This window comes from Sus scrofa, chromosome 1 (genome assembly GCF_054392235.1).
Source record: "Sus scrofa isolate SSC_HxYL_T2T_F1_AM1 chromosome 1, Sscrofa_HxYL_maternal_Yorkshire_Landrace_v2.0, whole genome shotgun sequence".
Classification (NCBI taxonomy): domain Eukaryota; kingdom Metazoa; phylum Chordata; class Mammalia; order Artiodactyla; family Suidae; genus Sus; species Sus scrofa.
This window is the reverse complement of record NC_139383.1, coordinates 289601959-289620399: the sequence shown is the minus strand read 5'-3', so window position 1 is coordinate 289620399 and position 18441 is coordinate 289601959. Positions and strand designations below refer to the sequence as shown.

Sequence of the window (18441 nt, the reverse complement as noted above, 5' to 3'; positions counted from 1 at the left end):
TACTGAGACGCTATCGACGCAGACCGTGTGATGATGTGACATGTGCACAAACTGTGACATGGTGGCCACGGGAAGGCCACACCCCCATCACCCAGCTCCCGGTACACTTACCTCTTAGGGGGGTGGGGGGAGAAGGCTTAAGATCTATGCTCACAAACTCGCTCGTCTCATAACTGCAGGGCTGTGCCTTCGACTGGCCTCTCCCGTCTCCCCCACGCCTCAGCCCCCGACAGCCACCCTGCTGCGGGGATGGGCTTCTTTAGACACGACATCAAAGAGAACACACGGCCCTTGTCTCTCCGCCTCCTCAGCACGAGGCCCCCACGCTGTCTGGAACGGGGGGCCTGCCTTCTTTTTTGTGGCTGGATATATTTCACATGTGTCATTGTGTGTGTGTCTCACACCTTCTCTGCCTCTTTGTCCCCCAGTGGACACTTAGGTTGTTACCGCGACGCGGCCGCTGTGAGTGATGTTGCAGTGAACAGGGTTGGGGTGCCTGTACCGATCTGAGATCCTGACTTCATATCCTTCGGATAAATACCCAGGAGTGAAACTGCAGCAGCTTATGGCGGTCCTGTTTTCACTTTCCCGAGGAACCCCCACATGCTGCCCATGGACACTGCACCCGCTTACAGTCCCACCAACAGTGCCCGGGGTCCCCTTCCCCCGCCCCTCAGCACCACCGCGCCACGCGTCTTTCTGACAACTGCCACGAGACAAACGCGCCCTTTCGTGGTGGTTTGGATCTGCACTCCTCTGAAGATCAATGAGGGTGAGCACCTTGTCATACTTGGGGGCTGTGTGCGCATCTTTTTCGGAAGAATGTTCAGGTCCTCTGCCTGCTTTGATACTGGATTATTTGGGGGGGGGTTGTTTTGTTTTTTTGCTACCGAGTCGTATGGGTTCCTTGTCTATTGAGATATCAGCCCCTAAGCAGACAGGTGGTTTACAAATGTTTCTCTGACTGTGCAGACTCTGCCTTTTCATTTTGTGGATGGTTTCCTTGCTGTGCAGAAGCTTTTGAGTTTGATCTCGTCCTTCTTGCTGATTTTTGCTTCTGTTGCTTGTGCTGTTGGTGTCATAGCCCAAATATCTTTGCCAAGGCCAATGTCAAGGAACTTCTCCCTGTGTTTTCTTTTAGGAGTTTTAGGGTTTCTGCTCTTCCGTTTGTCTTTAACTCATTTTGAGTTAATGTTTTGGGGTGGTGTAGAGAGGGACCCGTCTTCATTCTTTCACAAACCACTTGTTGGAGAGGCTCTTCTCCCACTGACTGTTCTTACTGCCCTCGTCAAACATCAGCGGACCACATGCAGGTGGTTTATTTCTGGGCTCTCGATTCTGCTTTTCCGCCAGCGCCTTCCGTTTTGGCTACTGCAGCTTTGCAAGATGGCTTGAAACCAGGACGTGAGGCCTCCAGCTTTCTTCTCCCTCAGGGTTGCTTCGGCGATTCGAAGACCTCGTGGTTCCACATGAGTGTTGGGATTGTTTTTCTACTTCTATGAAAAACGCCCCTGGAATTTTCTATAGGGATTACGCTGAATCTATAGGCGGCTTTGGGGAGTGGACAGTCTGACAGTGTTAACTCCTCTCATCCGTGAACAGGACGTCTAGGAGGGTGTCTTTCCGTCCGTGGCTTTCTCAGTTTCTTTCATTAACATCTCGGAGTTTCAGTACATTGCTCTTCCACCCAGGTCGCATTTACTCCTAGACATTCTCTTTTTCACTGGTTTTGATGCCATTGTAAGTGGGACGTGCCTCCCCATCTAAGTCCCACCTCTGCTCCTCTGTGCTGGGTTCCTACATGGGCAGCCGGAGAGGGAGACCGGAGGACTACTTGTTTTCACAAGTAGTTAGAGTTTAAATCTTAACATAAGCAGGTTAAGTAGAACATGAGGCCAGGAGTGGCTCAGGGAGGGCACGGAGCCCTGAACCTCTCACCTCCGTCCCCTCAGTGTTCAAACCCTTTCTGAACCAAGACCCCACCTGCCTCTCCGGCCTGCCACCGCCCCTCTGCTTCTGACACCCCCACCTTTGCATCTGCTTGTGAAAATCAAACAACGGGTACCTGCATATTGAAAACCATGCGTGCGGCGTGAGGAACACCACCACCACCGACCATCTCGGGCGACAGACCCAGCAGATCCTGCGAACCCCCCGCGCCCACTCCCGCCCCCAGAGCCCCACCCGCTGATGACCCTGGGCTCAGGCCTCTGCTCAACGCTGCACGACGTCGGCAGTTTCCCATGCTTTTGACGTCACACAACAGGCGTGAGCTGGAGAGACTCCCCTGCAACCTGCTTTTCCCTCAACACGGTCCCCTCATCGCACACACATGAACCTCTGTTGGCAGCACATACATCAGTCTTCTGTGCGACAATTTGTCCATTCAACTTTGATGCAGACGTGTGCTACCTGGCGTTTTCTGCTACTTCACACAGTCCTCCGATGAACAGCCCACTCAGTTCCCCCGGTACCTGGGCCACAGGCGACACCAATGCTGCTGGCTCGGTGCCCAGTGGACCCGTCACACCCCCGGCAGCTCACAGGCCCCAGAGGCTTTGTTCTCCTGACACAATGGCGGGATGGATACTCTTGCCCATCTGACGAGTATCTAAAATACCTCGCTAGGGCGTTTGGTCTGCACGTCCCTGCCCGCGAGGGAGGCCGAGCGACTTCTCACTTGTCACCGGTCGACGTCCTCCCCTTGGTCCGAGCGCCTGTTCAAATCTTACCTCCACATTCCGGCTGGACACTGTCTTCTCACTCACGTGCAGGAGCTCTTGTCTGTTCTGGGTAAGAATCTCTGTGGGACACGTGTTGCAAGCGCTCCCACTCGTGATGTGCAGCAGTTCATTGCAAAGTGTCCCCGCGCACTCAACTTTTCCTTGAGGTTTTGTGCTTTGGGGATCACAGAAAATTCTTCCTTATTGGAGTTCTCTTGTGGCTCAATGGGTTACAAACCCAACTAGTATCCATGAGGGTTCAATCCCTGGCCTCGCTCAGTGGGTTAAAGGATCCGGCGTTGCTGCAGCATAAGTTGCAGATGCGGCTTGGATCCTGCGTTGCTGCGGCTGTGGTGCAGGCCAGCAGCTGCAGCTCCAATTCAACCCCTAGCCTGGGAACCTCTATATGCTGTGGGTGTGACCCTAAAAAGACAAAAAGAAGGGAAGGAAGGGAGGGAGGGAGGAAAGAAGGAAGCAAAGAAAGAAAATTATTTCTTATTGTTGTGAAGATAATATTTTGCATAATCTGACAGAATGTTGAGAATATGTTCATTCTCCTATCTCCTCTCCTAAAACGTGCATTTTTTTTTTTTTGGCATTTAAATCACATGCAACTAATTTTTCTGTATGAGGTGAGGCAGGAGTCCACTTTTCTTTTCTTTATAAAATTAAATTGTCAGAACATCATTTTTGAAAGGTATCCTTTCCCTAGTGCAAAGTCAGCTCTGTTATGTGTCAAAATTTTGTAACCATATGGTCTGATTTTAAGCTCACAATTCTGCTCACCTGATCCATTTGTCCATCTCCGCGCCACTACTATACCGTGTTAATTTCTAAACATTTACAATAAGGTAATATTTCTACCTGATCTCCTTTAGGAGACTCTTTGCTATTCTTGGCTGTTTGTATAACTTTTAGAACCAACTCACTGGGCTACACAAACACATAGAGTTGCATGGGATCAATACATCAACTGGGGGCACATTACACCTTCGTGATACCGAGCCTTTTAGTCCATGAGCAAATACATGTCATTTATTCAAAGAAAGTTTCATAATTGTCCATAAAGGTCCTGAACAACTGTGGGAGACTTGGTCCTAGGCTTTCATACCCTCGTGAAGGATTTTATGTAGTTTCCGTTTCTGCTGCTCACATTTAGAAACGCAGCTTTGTACACAGCAGCATTGCTGTCTTCTGGTAAATCTCAAAAACGTAGTTACTTTTCTTTGTTTTCTACATAGATAACGTTGGAAAGATGCCTCGTGTCTTTCCCAGTTCTCGTATCTTTTCTGTGTCTCACCTTCCTGTGCGAGCAGGTACAATGAAGTCCAGGAAGGGGCCGTGGCGCCCTGCCCTGTTCCTCACCTTCAATCAAATACTTTCAACCTTTCACCTTACGAGGCAACGTCCTTGAAGAACCAGAGGCCCTCTGTCAGGTTAAGAAATGCCTGCTCGCCAAAGTCAAGGAAGTTTTTACTGTGGTTATCACTCGTCATCATGAGCAGATGAGGACTTTCCATCGCAGGGTTTTCTCCACTGAGATAATCAGGTAATTTTTCTTCTATGGCTTTACACAGACGGATAGCCTGGGGTCAAACCAACATCTCATTCCCGAGGAAGATCAATGGGTTATCACCGCTGTGGGCTGCTGAGAATTGGTTTACGGATAATAAGCTGCTGCAGGTACGTCTCTGGGCAGCAAAGCCCTGTGGTTTTCTTCTCGTGCACGGTTCTTCGCAGATCTGGTCTCAGGGTTACGCTGGCCTTACGTGAGCTCAGCCGCGGTTCGGAAATTTTGAGCTGAGCTGTATTTTGAAGATCCAGTTGAGCTCACTGGCAGGATCTGATGTTTTCTTTGTGATTTTAATTACAGACTCTGTTTAAGAGTTCTAAGACTATTCAGGTTTTTGACTTCCTCTGGGGTCAGTGCTCCTCAGCTGCATTTTTCTATAAATGTTTTGGCCTAAAGTTGTGGAAGCTCTTTAATTCATTGTGTACCTGTGGCTGTATTCCTTTTGTATTCTCTCTCTCTCTCAATCCTCCCATTTTATTAATCTCATCAAAGAACCAATTTTTGGCTTCACTCATTTTCTCTGTCTTATGTTTGTTTTCTGCTTCATTAATCTCTGCTCTTTGTATTTCTTCTCTTCTCCTCTGTCTTACGTTTATTTGCTTCCTCAGATAGATGATTAGCTAATTAATTTTCAGCCTTTCTTTAAAAAAAAAAAAAACCCACACAGGACGCTCTTATGATTTTAAACAGACGTGGCGGCTGTGACAGGAAGCACAACTGGCAAAGGACCTGCGGCTGTGCTGAGCCCAATCCTGCCTCTGTGCCAGGCGTCTGGGACCCCACAGTGGCTTTTCACGCTGGCCTTGGATGCTTGCAGAATCGAATGGTCCCACCAGCCTTCCGTCACTTTCCTGTTACTAGAAGTTAGAGCCGCATCACAGTCTGACAGCTCTCCCAGCCTTTCCGCACTCTGTCCCAATTTATTATTTTATTTTTTATTATTTATTTATTTATTTATTTTGCTTTTTAGGGCCACACCCATGGCACATGAAGGTTCCCAGGTTAGGAGTCTAATCGGAGCTACAGCTGCTGGCCTTCACCAGAGCCACAGCAACACCAGATCTGAGCCACGTCTGCAACCCACACCACAGCTCACAGCAACACCAGATCTGAGCCACGTCTGCAACCCACACCACAGCTCACAGCAACACCAGATCTGAGCCACGTCTGCAACCCACACCACAGCTCACAGCAACACCAGATCTTTAACCCACTGACAGAGGCCAGGGGTCAAACCAGCAACCTCACGGTTCCTGGTTGGATTCGTTTCTGCTGTGCCATGATGGGAACTCCCCAATTTATTTCTAATAATGATAATATCTACCCATTATCATCTAATAAAATCTAGTAAATTCCTGGTACATTTAATCCCATCTGTATCTTGGATGAACTTTGAAAACATCATGCTAAGTGAAAGAAGCCAGACCTAAAAGGCCACCTAAGACATGATTCTGTTCTGTGAAATGTCGCCGGACTCGGGAAATCCACAGAGACTGGCGGTTGCCGGTGGAGGAGGGGAGAGTGAGGAGTGACTGGTAATAGGTTCTATTTTTTGGGGGGGGGGGTGATAAAATTTTCTGCAACTAGATAGTGATGATGGTTGTACAACATTGTGACTGTATTAAAGCCACTGATGTGCACACTTTAAAATGAATAAATCAGTAAGTTTTACATTATGTGACTTTTACCTCAATAAAAAAATTAAATTAAAAATGTAAATTTTTTTATGGCACAAATGAACCTCAACAGAAACAGACCCGTAGACGTGGAGAACAGACTTGTGGTTGTCAAGGGGGACGGGGAGGGAGTGGGATGGACGGGGGTTTGGGGTTGGTAGATGCAAACGACGACATTTAGAATGGACGAGCCATGAGGTCCCGCCATGCAGCACAGGGAACTCTACCCAGTCTCCTGGGAGGAACCCTGATGGAAGATAAGAAAGGGAATACACATAGATATAACAGACATGCGTATGTATGACTCGATCACTTTGCTGCAGAGCAGAAACTGGCACGACACTGTACATCAACTGTACTTTAATGTTTTTTACTGTATAGAATTTTTTTCAATGAATCTATCTGGGCCCCGTCCATCTCTTCACCACCATGGCCACCGTTGGAGCTGTTCAGCCAGTGCTGACTCCCACCTTGTGGATGCAAGGGCCTTGTCCTGGCCCGACACCTGTCCCTTCTCTGCATCCAGAAAGGTCTGATCAAAAAGGAGCCATGACCACATCACAGCCCTCCTGAGTCCCTTCTGCAGCTTCTCACAGCTGCCGGCCCTGCCTGCCTCTCTGGCCACGTTGCTCCTTCAAGGCCAACCCCACTGGCCCTCAGGTCCCTCAGAGGTCCCGCCTGCCCTCCTGGGGCCTGGACGGCTTGGGTTGCCCTCAGATGCCAGCCATTCACTGCCCTGCTAGGACTTCTGGGTGCCTATGGCCGCACTGGACACTCCCACTGCCCTCACCCCCCGTTTCAGTTAGTTTCCCCAGCACAACGTGGTCACCCTCAGACCACAGGTGCCTGGAGGCAGGAAAATCCCCTGTGCACTGTGGGATTTGTAGCTCCCCTGACAGGTGCTGCTAAATCCAAGGGTCACCCTCAGTTGTGACACCAAATCTGTCCCCTGGGGGCAAAGCCACCCCGGCTGAAAACCACTGTTCTGTCCTGGTAGCTCCCAGCCTCAGCGCCAGCACCAGCTTCTGCCTGTGTTTCAGATCTAGGGATCCATTTGTTTTGGACATTTTCCTACAGAGAAGTGGGATTTTTAAAAAGATAGATGGAAAGAGATCTGTAACAAGCTAATCTGGAAGTGGAAGCAAAATGATGAGGACGAATAGAAAGGAATAAAACAACAGCCCCTCAACATGAAAACGGACAATAATCGAAATGTGTAGTCCATACACCCCTTTCAAGAAACTGTAGATAAACTAGTGCAAATTCAAAGCAAAATTACCAAGAGAGCCAGAACGTTCCTCATCTCGAAGCTTAGGAAATCCCAGCGGGACACCAAGCCTGGAAGCCCCATTTAGCTACAGCGTGGAGTCACCTGGGGAAGCCTCGCTGACAACACTGCACAGCCGTGGGCCACTTAAGGGAGAAGTCTACCAAACCTGATTACAGGAGAATCTGAGATTCTTGCAGAAGCAAAAAAGCACTCAAAAATCAAAAGAGAGCTCACCTCTCATGAAAACAACAAAATTACAACCAACTGCCAAACAACCATCAACAAAATAGACTGGAAACTACCAAAAAAGATATCCTAAATGAACAGACAAAGAAGAAGCCACACTGAGATGGTAGGAGGGGCGCTTTCATGCTATCAGCAACCCCACACCCATGGGGTGGGGGACCCACAGACTGGAAAATAACCACGTGGAGAGGCTCTCCAACAGCAGTGAGAGTTTCCAACCCACGTCAGGTCCCCATGCCTGGGATCTGGTGTCTGGAGGAGGAGCCCCCCGAGCATCTGGCACTGAGGGGCAGAAGGGCTTGTGCGCAGGAGCTCCATGGGACTGAAACAAACAGAGACCCCATTCTCGAAAGGTGCACACAAGCTCTCACGTGCACTGGGTCCCAGGGCAAAGCAGAGGCTCCACAGGAATCTGGGTCAGACCCGACTGCAGTTCCTGGAGGATCTCCTGGGAAAGAGGGGGTGACTGTGAATTGTTGTGGGGGAAGCACATTGGAGGCAAAGCTCTTGGGAGTATTCATCAGCCTGTGCTCCTCTGGAGGTGGCCTTCTTGGAAAAATCTGGCCCACCCCTCAGCACGGAGAAGCCCCAGGCCAAACAACAAACCAGTGGGAACACAGCCCCACCCATCAGCAAAGAGGCTGCCTAAAGACCCCCCAGGCACACAGCCACCTTTCATCTCACCCAGAGACAAGGCCCCACCCACCAGAGGGATAAGAGTCAGCCCCACCTACCAGTGGGCAGGCACCAGTCCTTCCCATCAGGAAGCCTGCGGCAAGCCCCCACACCAACTTCAGCCACAAGGGGGGTGGACATCAGAAGCAAGAGAGGCTACAACTCCACTGTCTGCGGAAAGGAGACCATGCAAAAAAATCTACCCAAAATGAAAAGGCAGAGAACTATGACTCAGATAAGGGAACAAGGAAAAAACCCAGAAAAATCAGCTAAGTGATGTGGAGATTATCAGCCTCCATGAAAAAGACTTTAGACAATGATAGTAAAGGTAACTCAAGAGCTTGGAATACACTGGAGGCAGAGATTGATAAATTACAAGAAATACTCCACAAAGAGATAGAAGATTTAAAGATTAAGCAAGCAGAGATACAAAATACAATAACTGACATTAAAAAACATCACTAGAAGGGACCAACAGCAGAACACAGGAGGCAGAAGAACGAATGAGCGAGGTGGAGGACAGCCTAGCGGAAATCACTGATGTGGAACAGAAGAGACAAAAAAGACTGAAGAGAAATGGAGACGTCTCAGAGAACTCTGGGACAACCTTAAATGCACCAGCATCCGCATCACAGGGGTGTCAGAAGGAGAAGACTGAGGGCGGCAGAAAAAAACAGTTAAAGCGATAACAGCCGAAAACTTCCCTAACACGGGAACGGAATCGCTCCCTCAAACTGAGGAAGCACAATGAATACCACATAGAATAAACCCAAGGAGGAACACCCCAGGACGCACGTGAATCAAACTGACCAGAGTTAAAGACAAAGAGGAAATACTGAAACCCGCTAGGGAGAAGAAACAAACAACACACCAGGGAACCCCGATCGGCTTACTGGCTGATTTTTCAGCAGAAACTCTGCCGGCCAGAAGGGAGTGGCATGATATGCTTAACGTGATGGAAGGAAGAAACCTCCCACCAAGATGACTCTGCCCAGCAAGGCTCTCAATCAGATTTGAAGGAGAAATCGCAGCTTTACAGACAAGCGGAAGCTAAGAGAATTCAGCACCACTACACCAGCTTTACAACAAATACGAAAGGAACTTCTCCAGGTGGAAAGGAAACGGCCACAAGGAGAAACAAGAAAGTCACAAATGACGAAGCTCACCGGTAAAGGCACACACATCGCAAAGGTAGGAAATCACCCCCACACAAACAGGCCACCCACACGGAAGCACGAGGAGAGGAGGGTGCAAATGCAGGACGCTGGAGATGCGCTTGCCATTAAGAGACCAGCAACGTGAAACAGTCTCGTGTGTGCATATTATATACACAGACTCCTGTATCAAAACTTCATGGTGACCGCAAACCAAAAATCTACGGTAGGTACACACACAAATAAGAACGCTACAGAGGGATGCTGAGCAACTGTGACCTGAATAAACGCCATACCCGGTGGGCCCGGGGAGTGCAACGAGTAGATGATAAAAGCCTTGCTAAACACTCGGCAATTCAGCAGCGGCCCGAAAGGTGACATCATGAGGGTAGAGCCAAACTTGTCCCAGAGTAAAAGCTATTCTAGACCTTTCTCCAAAACTTAGAAAAAAAAAATAGACTTGGGATCATCACGTTGATCTGAAATCTAAAAGTCAAGTAACTATTTCCCAGGACAAAACTCAATACTCTCTAGAGAAAGACAAGAAATCTAGACACTCAACACAGGATTCACACTGTCCAGCATCCAATTAAAAATTATCAGACGTGAAAAGGGGTGTAGAAACGTGACACAACTAGGAGGAGGATCCGTCACAGAAACAAAACCAGATGTGACAGAATTAACATACAAAGATTAAAAATAGCCATTCGGAGTTCCCGTCGTGGCTCAGTGGTTAAGGAATCCGACTAGGAACCATGAGGTTGCGGGTTTGATCCCTGCCCTTGCTCAGTGGGTTAACGACCCGGCGTTGCCGTGAGCTGTGGTGTAGGTTGCAGACGCGGCTCGGATCCCGCGTTGCTGTGGCTCTGGCGTAGGCCGGTGGCTACAGCTCCGATTCGACCCCTAGCCTGGGAACCTCCATATGCCAGGAGAGCGGCCCAAGAAATAGCAAAGAGACAAAAAAATAAAATAAAATAAAATAAAAATAAAAATAGCATTATACTGGGGTTCCTGTTGTGGCTCAACGGGTTAAGAATGTGCATAGTGTCGTGAGGATCTGGGTCTGATCCCTGGCCTCACTCAGTGGGTTAAGGATCTGGCGCTGCTCTGGCAGCTGCAGTTGTGATTCAGCCCCTAGCCCGGGAACTTCCATATGCCACAAGTGTGGCCCTACAAAGAAAATAAAAAATAAAAATACCCACGTCATATATATATGCATATATGTGTGTGTGTATATGTGTATGTGTGTGTGTGTGTGTATGTGTGTATATATATATATAAAACGTTCAAAAAGTTAAAGGAAAACAAAAATAAAACGAGGTAACAGATAATGAATCTCAAAAGAGAGGGCGATGGGACTGCGTCTTTAAAGTGCTGAAAATGGAAAATAAACTTTAAATGTAGAATTTTAGACCCACTGAAATAACCTTTAAAATTAAGGTAGAACAAAGATACTTTTGAACAAAGGATGAAATAATTTACTGCCAGGAAAAGTTATGGTAAATTTTTTTTTAAGTTCTTTTGGGCTAAAGAAAAGGGTAGTAGTTGGAAATCTGGGTCCACAAAAAGGAAAGAAGAGAAGGAGAAATTAGAAATGTCTGTAAATGTCAGATTCCTTTCTCTCATTCTGTAATTTCCTTGAAAGATAAAGGACCTTCTGGTTTCAGGTCTGAAAGTAACCCTAACCCTAACCCTGGGGTTACTGCCATCATTACAGTAAGAGAGAAGCTAAAGTCGCTGAAAAGCAGCGCCTTGAGCCCGCGAGCGAACTGACACGGCTGAGGCAGCCCGCGACCCGGGCGGACGCAGCACCGGGCAGGGACCCGGGTAACTCTGACCCGCTGCTGGAGGCAGCGACGGGCGGGCGCGGGCAGGAGGAGGAGGGACTCCCGGGGCCCTGCCCCGTTGGCGAGTCAACCTCTCGGGGCACCTCCGGCTTCTCACCGTCAAGGTCAAGGGTGAGAGAGACCCTCACATGTCTGGCCAGGGGCGGGCAGGGCGACCACCGTGAAACAGGCCGAGTGCCCTTCACAGCCACGCCCGCGGCGGGGGGAAGGCTACCAGGACGTCCCCTGCCTGGGCAAGGGGACCACGCAGCCCCGGCGCCGCCAGCCTCCTGCATTACCTACGCGGGAGCAAAAGCTGGCAAGTCCTGGTGAAGGGCACGGCCCACGGGCGTTTATCACAGCGTCACAGGATGCTTCTCCGTGTCCGGCCACGGCATCAGCAGGGCTCCAGCACCGTAACAGTGGGTCACAGCGAGAAGGCACAGACTCTTTTTCCTTTTAAGGCCGCACCCGTGGCACATGGACATTCGCAGACGAGGGGTTGATTCGGAGCTGCGGCTGCCGGCCTCCACCACAGCTATGGCGACACAGGATCTGAGTGCGTCTACAACCTACACCACAGCTGTGGCAATGCAGGATCCTTAACCCACTGAGCAGGGCCAGGGGTTGAACCTGCGTCCTCATGGATACTGGTCGAGTCCATTTCCACTGTGCCACAACAGGAACTCCTAGGCTCTATTCAAGGAGGAGTTTGGGGAAAAGTCCAAAAACCAGAGGGGGGTGAACCCAAGAACCCGGGAGGAAAACCAAGGCCTCCGGTACCTACAGCTACAGTCACCACGGAACACAGCTGAACCCCTGCAAACCCTCAGGTGAAGGCCTATCGGTCTCAATTCCTATCACCCACACAGCACGTCTGGCCTTCAACAAAGTTAGAAGGGCCACGAAGCCAGAAGAAAAAGCACAGGCAGAAGAGACGCAGCAAGCGTTAGAAGCAAGCTCAGATGTGACACGCGCCCCGGAAGCGTCAGTCGGGAACTTGCTAACATGCCACGAGGTCTAATGGAAAAAGCAGACAGCATGAACAGCAGATGTGTGATGTAAGGAGAGGAATGTAAATACTAAGAAAGAGTCAGAGGAAGTGCCAGAAATCATTCTGGGTTTTTTTGTTTTGGTTTGTTTTTTGTCTTTTTGCCTTTTCTAGGGCCGCTTTCTCGGCACATGGAGATTCCCAGGCTAGGGGTTGAATCGGAGCTGCAGCCGCCAAGACTACGCCAGAGCCACAGCAACGCAGGATCCGAGCCTCGTCTGTGACCTACACCACAGCTCACGGCAACGCCGGATCGTCAACCCACTGAGCAAGGGCAGGGATCGAACCCGCAACCTCATGGTTCCTAGTCGGATTCGTTAACCACTGCGCCTCGACGGGAACTCCCAGAAATAATTCTGAAATGAAGCACTGCGACAGAGCGAAGAGTGCCTTTGGACGGGCTTGTCAGGAGGCTGGACACGGCCAAGAACAGAATGAGAACGCTTAAGTGTGGCAGTGGCGCTTCCCAAACCGAAATGCAAAGAGGAAAGAGAACGAAAGAAGGAAGAAAACGCCAGGAATTGCGGGACGATTTTAAAGGGTGTAACGCGTGCAGAACTGGACTGGAAGGAGGAGTCAGAAAACGAGGCAGAAGAAACTCCGAAGTGACGACGACCGAGAATCTTCCACAATGAGCGGCAGACCCCAAACCAGCGCGGAGAGCACAGCAGGGTAAATACCAACAGCGTCTAGGCGTGTTCAAACTGCAGAAAAATGAAAACGGACAGAAAGTCTGCGAATGGCAAAGACAGTGGGGAGAGTACGTCACCTCCAGAGGAGCTGAGGTAAGAGTCACGTCCAACTTCTCTGAAACCGTGCGAGTATGAAGAGAATGGAACGACATATTTAAAACGTTGAAAGAAAAAAACCCATGACCCAACAATTCTATAGTCAGTGAAACCACTGCGCAAAAGTGAAGGCGAAATTAAGATTCTCATACAAACAGAAGCAGAGAGAATTCATCACCAGCAGATCTTCCTCCACCAAATGTTCAAAGAAGTTCTTCAGAGAGAAGGAAGGGTACTAAGCAGCAACTCGGGTCTTCAGAATAGAGAGAGTCAGAGAAGGAATAAATGCAGGGAAAGTAAAAAATTTCCTTTGCTTATTCATAGCGGACACAGGTTTTTCAAATAAAGAACAGGAAGATCCCAGTGCCCTGGGTGACTGCAGCTCGTGGGTTCCTGAAACCAGTGCCATGGGTGTTGTAATGAGCGGGAAGACGCAGCGGGAACCCTCTGCCACAAGGACCTGCACGGTCTGGGGCGAGGTACGGTGTTAGTTGGTGGAGTTAGCGAGTTACAAATGTATATTGCGAAGTCGAACGCTATCACCATTTTTTTTTGAAAGCTATGATAGATAGAAAAAGAGAAGAGCTCCCACTGTGTGCAGTGGGTTAAGAATCCGAGGGCAGCTGTGCAGGTGGTTGTGGAGGCTCAGGTTTGATCCCCAGCCCAGCATAACGGGTTAAAGGATCTGGTGTTGTCGAAGCTGAAGCTCAGACTCAATCCTTCGCCTGGGAACCTCCACGTGCTGTGCGTGTGGCTATTTAGAAAAAGAAAAACAAAAGAAAATAAATAGGCATAAATCTTTTTTTAGCCAAACCCAGGGCACATGGAAGTTTCTGGGCTAGAGATAGAATCCATGCCCTAGCAGTGACCCAAGCCACAGCAGTGACAACACCAGATCCTTAACTACTGAGCCACCAGAAACTCCCAAAATAGGTATTACACCTTAAAAATATGCCAAGAATCTATTGCAAAAACAAACAAACAAACAAAAAAAACCCCAAAAAAAACCCTATAAAACTGAAGAAAAATTCAAAGATAGAGATAAATGGAGAGAGAGTCTATGTTCATGGATTGAAGACGCAACGTAGTTAAGAGGTCAGTTCTTCTTGGCTTGATCTATAGATTCAATACAACTGCAACCCAAATTCCAGCAAGTGAGTGTGTGGATCACGATAAACTAATGCTAGAGTTTACAAGGAGAAGCAGAAGCCCTAGAACAGCCGACACGGCACCGAAGAGGAGGAGCAAAGTCACAAGACCAACGCATCCAACTGCAGGGCTTACACAGAAGCCGCAGCAAGGAGGACGCTCTGGCACCAGACCCACGGATGGAGGTAACCGAACGGAGAGCCCAGAAGCAGACACACACAACACAGCCAACCGAACTCTGACAAAGGAGCAAAAGTAACTCAGCGTAGAAAGGAGAGTCTCTTCACAAACGATGCTGGCACACACACAAAGCAGTCTAGACGCAGACCTTACACTCTTCACAAAAATTAACTCGAACTGGATTATAGGCCTAAATATAAAATGTAATTCTGCTATGAAACTTCCGGAAGAAACAGGAGAAAATCTATGCGGCCCTGGGTTTGTAATTAGTTGTTTGTTTTTTTTCCATAAAACACCAAATACAAATACACAATTTAAGAAAGAAAAAAATGGATCAATCAGACTTTAAAAAAGTAAAAACTTGGAGTTCCCGTCGTGGCTCAGTGGTTAAGGAATCCGACTAGGAACCATGAGGTTGCGGGTTCGATCCCCGGCCTCGCTCAGTGGGTTAAGGATCTGGCGTTGCCGTGAGCTGTGGTGTAGGTCACAGACGCGGCTCGGATCCTGTGTTGCTGTGGCTCTGGTGTAGGCCTGCGGCTACAGCTCCAATTCGACCCCTGGCCTGGGAACCTCCATATGCCACAGGAGTGACCCTAGAAAAGGCAAAGACCAAAAAAAAAAAAAAAAGGTAAAAACTTCTTCTCTGCAGAAGATACTGTTAAGAGAATCAAAAGATAAGTTACAGACTAGGAAAAATACTTGCAAACCACGTAACTAATAAGGTACTTATATTCAAACATACATAAAGAATTCTTAAAATGTAATAAGAAAACAACCCAATTAAATGGCAAAAGATCTGAACAGAACATGTCATCAAAGAAGATACACAATTGCAAAGATGTGCAACATCACTTACCAGAGAGTGTAAACTAAAACCACCCGCTAACACCACGAGGACAGACCGGAGAAAGAGCCGATACGACCAAACGCTGAGGAGGAGTGGCTGGTGGGGAGGGGCCGGAGTGACCAGGTGGTTAGGAATGACACGGGGAGACCCCTAGGGAGACATGGGTGGGCAGGTGCAGAAACACAGACACGTGTACACACACACGTATTTCTTTTCCAGCAACTGAGAGGGTCTTTTAGAAAAGACACCCCAGTAGCAACAAGCACACCAGCACCCAGATATTGGTTTCTAAAACCCTTTTCCAATGAAAGGAACCAGGGCCTCTTGGAGGATCGGCTGATTCTAGGACTGCAGCAGGAAATCTACAGAACAATCCTGGAGTGTCTCACCGTGTGCCAGAAAGGAAAGCAGTGCTTGGAAAACACCCGCACGCCCATGCCCCACAGCCCACGGCAGCCACCTGCAGAGCTCCTTCTGGCCAAAGCTGCAACAATTTGAGCAGATAAAGATGGACATACTTAAAGCATTCAGCAAGTACCCATGAGTCTATATCGATATAAATGACGGAGCTACACTAATCCCGGGGCGGAAGAGAAAAACCTCAAGTGTGGAATTACTCCAGATCACTCCCGCAGATGCTCCACCCGGAGGAGGGAGTGTAACCGCAACACCGCAGCTGCACCAAGAGCCCGCCTCCCAGGAGAACAGGACGGAACAGGGGAAGAACGGCTTGATGGAAGCCTGAGGAGGACCCAGCGAGGTGACCGAGGCCGGCACCCAGTCACACGTCACTCCGACAGGGGGCTTGCGCGACGTGCTGAAAGGGCACCTGCCTCCAGGTCTTCCAGTGACGCATCACTGCAGTCTTGTCATGAGAAAAGCATCCAGCTCCTACCGAGCACCTGAGCAGTGCTCTGCCCTGTCCAGACGGTCAAAAAGCAAGCAAGATTCCCACAACTGAGGGAGCTTACAGAGACCTGGTGGCCACATGCAACGGGCTACCGGGGAAGGAATCCTGGAAACGGAAGAGGATTTTAGGTACAATCTGAGGAAGGGCTTCCACTGATGACAATGTGTCCACAGTAACTCATTATGACAAAGCTGCCCCCACAGGCTAGTAAGATGTCAACCGGGGAGGGTGCTGGGTACAGGTATTTGGAAGTTGTGGTATCTTCTTAGTTCTGCCAATCTAAAAGTATTATTTGCAAAAGTCTGTTTTAAAAAGGACTAGAGTTCCCTCGTGGCACAGTGGGCTAAAGATCTGGCATTATCACTGTAGTGGCTCAATTTGCTGCTCTGGCGCAGGTTTGATCCCTGGCCCAGGAACTTCCACACACCATTGGCCAGGCAAAAATAAAAAAAGGATAATTGGCCAGATTAAACTCAATCCCTGTCAGAATCACAGCTGGCTTCTGTGTAGAAACGGATAAACCGATCCTAAAGTTCATATGAAAACTCAAAGGTCCTGGAACAGCCAAAACAATCTTTGAGAAGTTAGAGCACTCGCACGCCTCCATTCCAAAGTTTACAGCAAAAGTAGCCATCAAATCGGCATGACAGCGCAAAAGAAGAGACATACAGATAGAAGGCACAGGATGGAAGTCAGAGTCTAGGAATTAACCCAGTACCTGTGGCCAACTGTTCTTTCACCAGAGTGCCAGGACCACCCATGGGGAAAAGACAGCCTCTTTTCAGCCTTCCACCTGCAAAAGAACGTCGTCGGACCGCTAACTCACACCACGTGCAGAAGTTAACTCAAAATGTATCAGAGAAACCTAAGTAGTAGATGAGACATAAATAGTAAGAGCTAACACTATAAAACGCTAGAGATCGGGGAAATCGATGTATAGACCCCTGTGATCTTAGACTTCGCAGCAGTTTCTTAAACACAGCCCCAAAGGAACGAGGAACGAGAGAAAAACGGCTAAAACTGAATACAGCCCCAAAGGAACGAAGAACAAGAGAAAAACGGCTAAAACTGCACGGCATCATGAAAATCTTCTGTGCTTCAAAAGACACCTTCCAAAGAAAAGTGAAAAGACAACTTATGGAACGGGAGAAAATGTTTGCAAGTCACCTATCTGACGAAGGGATCCCTATCTGGAATACACTAAAAACCCTCTTACAGCTCAACAATACAAAGGGAACTCGATTTCAAAGCGGGCAAGGGGCACGAATACACATTTCTCCGAAGAAGATATAAAAATGGTTGATAGTGAACACATTTAAAAACGCTTGACGTCGCCAGTCCTCAGGCAAGTGCGAACCCAAACCAACGGGAGACACCGCTTCACCCCCACCAGGACAGCCGGGACAAAAACGCCCGACGGCAAGTGTTGGGGAGGACGAGGGTGTGGACTCTGTGGGTGGCGGCGGCTTCTGGCTAGCAGCCTGGAAGCTCTCCCCACGAGACCCTGCACGTCCCACCCTAGGTTTCCATCCAAGAGGAAGGGACACACATCCACACAAACACGCAGACGTGGACACGCCCAGCAGCATCATTCCTAAGAGCCCCAACGTGGGATTAACCCACCGTCCTGACGCGTGGTTGAGCTCGACGCGATCCGTCCACGCGTCGGAGGATGACCTGGCCATAAAAGGACGGACACGTGGTGCAGCACGGACAGGCCTCCAACACACGACGCGGTGCGGAACGGCCACAAGAGCCCAGGCGCTGTCACACCAAGGGCCAGAGCAGGCCCGTCCTCACGGCCAGAGGCAGACGTGTGCATTCCTCGCACTGCTGACGAACATGGCTCTCGGACGGGCCACAGGCCAAAACATAAAACCTCAAACTAGAAGGCTTCACAAGAAAACAAGGGGGTATCTTCTCAAGCTTGGGGAGGGAGGCAAAGGTACCTGAGGACAGAGAGGGTGTCGGCAGAGAAGAAAAACTAAAAGGCAAAACTGTGGTCAAAACTTCAAAACTTTTCCTAAGAAAACGAACACAAATTTCAGATGAGAGAAAACATTTACATTCTGTAGGAGACCAGGGACTTTGCCCTCAGTAACACAAGACAGTCCAGGAAAAGCACCAAAGACAAAGGGAGACGCACAGGCGGCCAGCGAGCCTCCCAAGGTTCTCGGCATCATCTGCCACCCGGGGTGACATCAGAGCCACAGCAAGATGCCGCCACGGCTGCCAGGACAGACAGGACCGCAAGGACCCATGCTTGGCGTGGGCGAGGCCTCGGCGCCTGGCTGTTCCCTGCAACGTCAGCTCCGGCTCTCCGCTGAGGGCAGCCGGTCGCGCACAGGGACGGTCGCAGCCGCAGCGTGTCCC

At 49.3% G+C, this 18441-nt stretch overlaps 1 long non-coding RNA gene across 1 annotated transcript; it reads right to left on the bottom strand.

Annotated features, from left to right (window-relative positions):
- Positions 1–6315: 6315 nt before the first annotated feature.
- Positions 6316–17762, bottom strand: LOC146407360 (uncharacterized). The gene is made up of 3 exons (XR_014831373.1): positions 16486–17762; positions 14713–14881; positions 6316–10063 (listed from the first exon to the last, which is right to left on the bottom strand). It is a non-coding gene; the product is annotated as an uncharacterized LOC146407360 (long non-coding RNA).
- Positions 17763–18441: the final 679 nt, after the last annotated feature.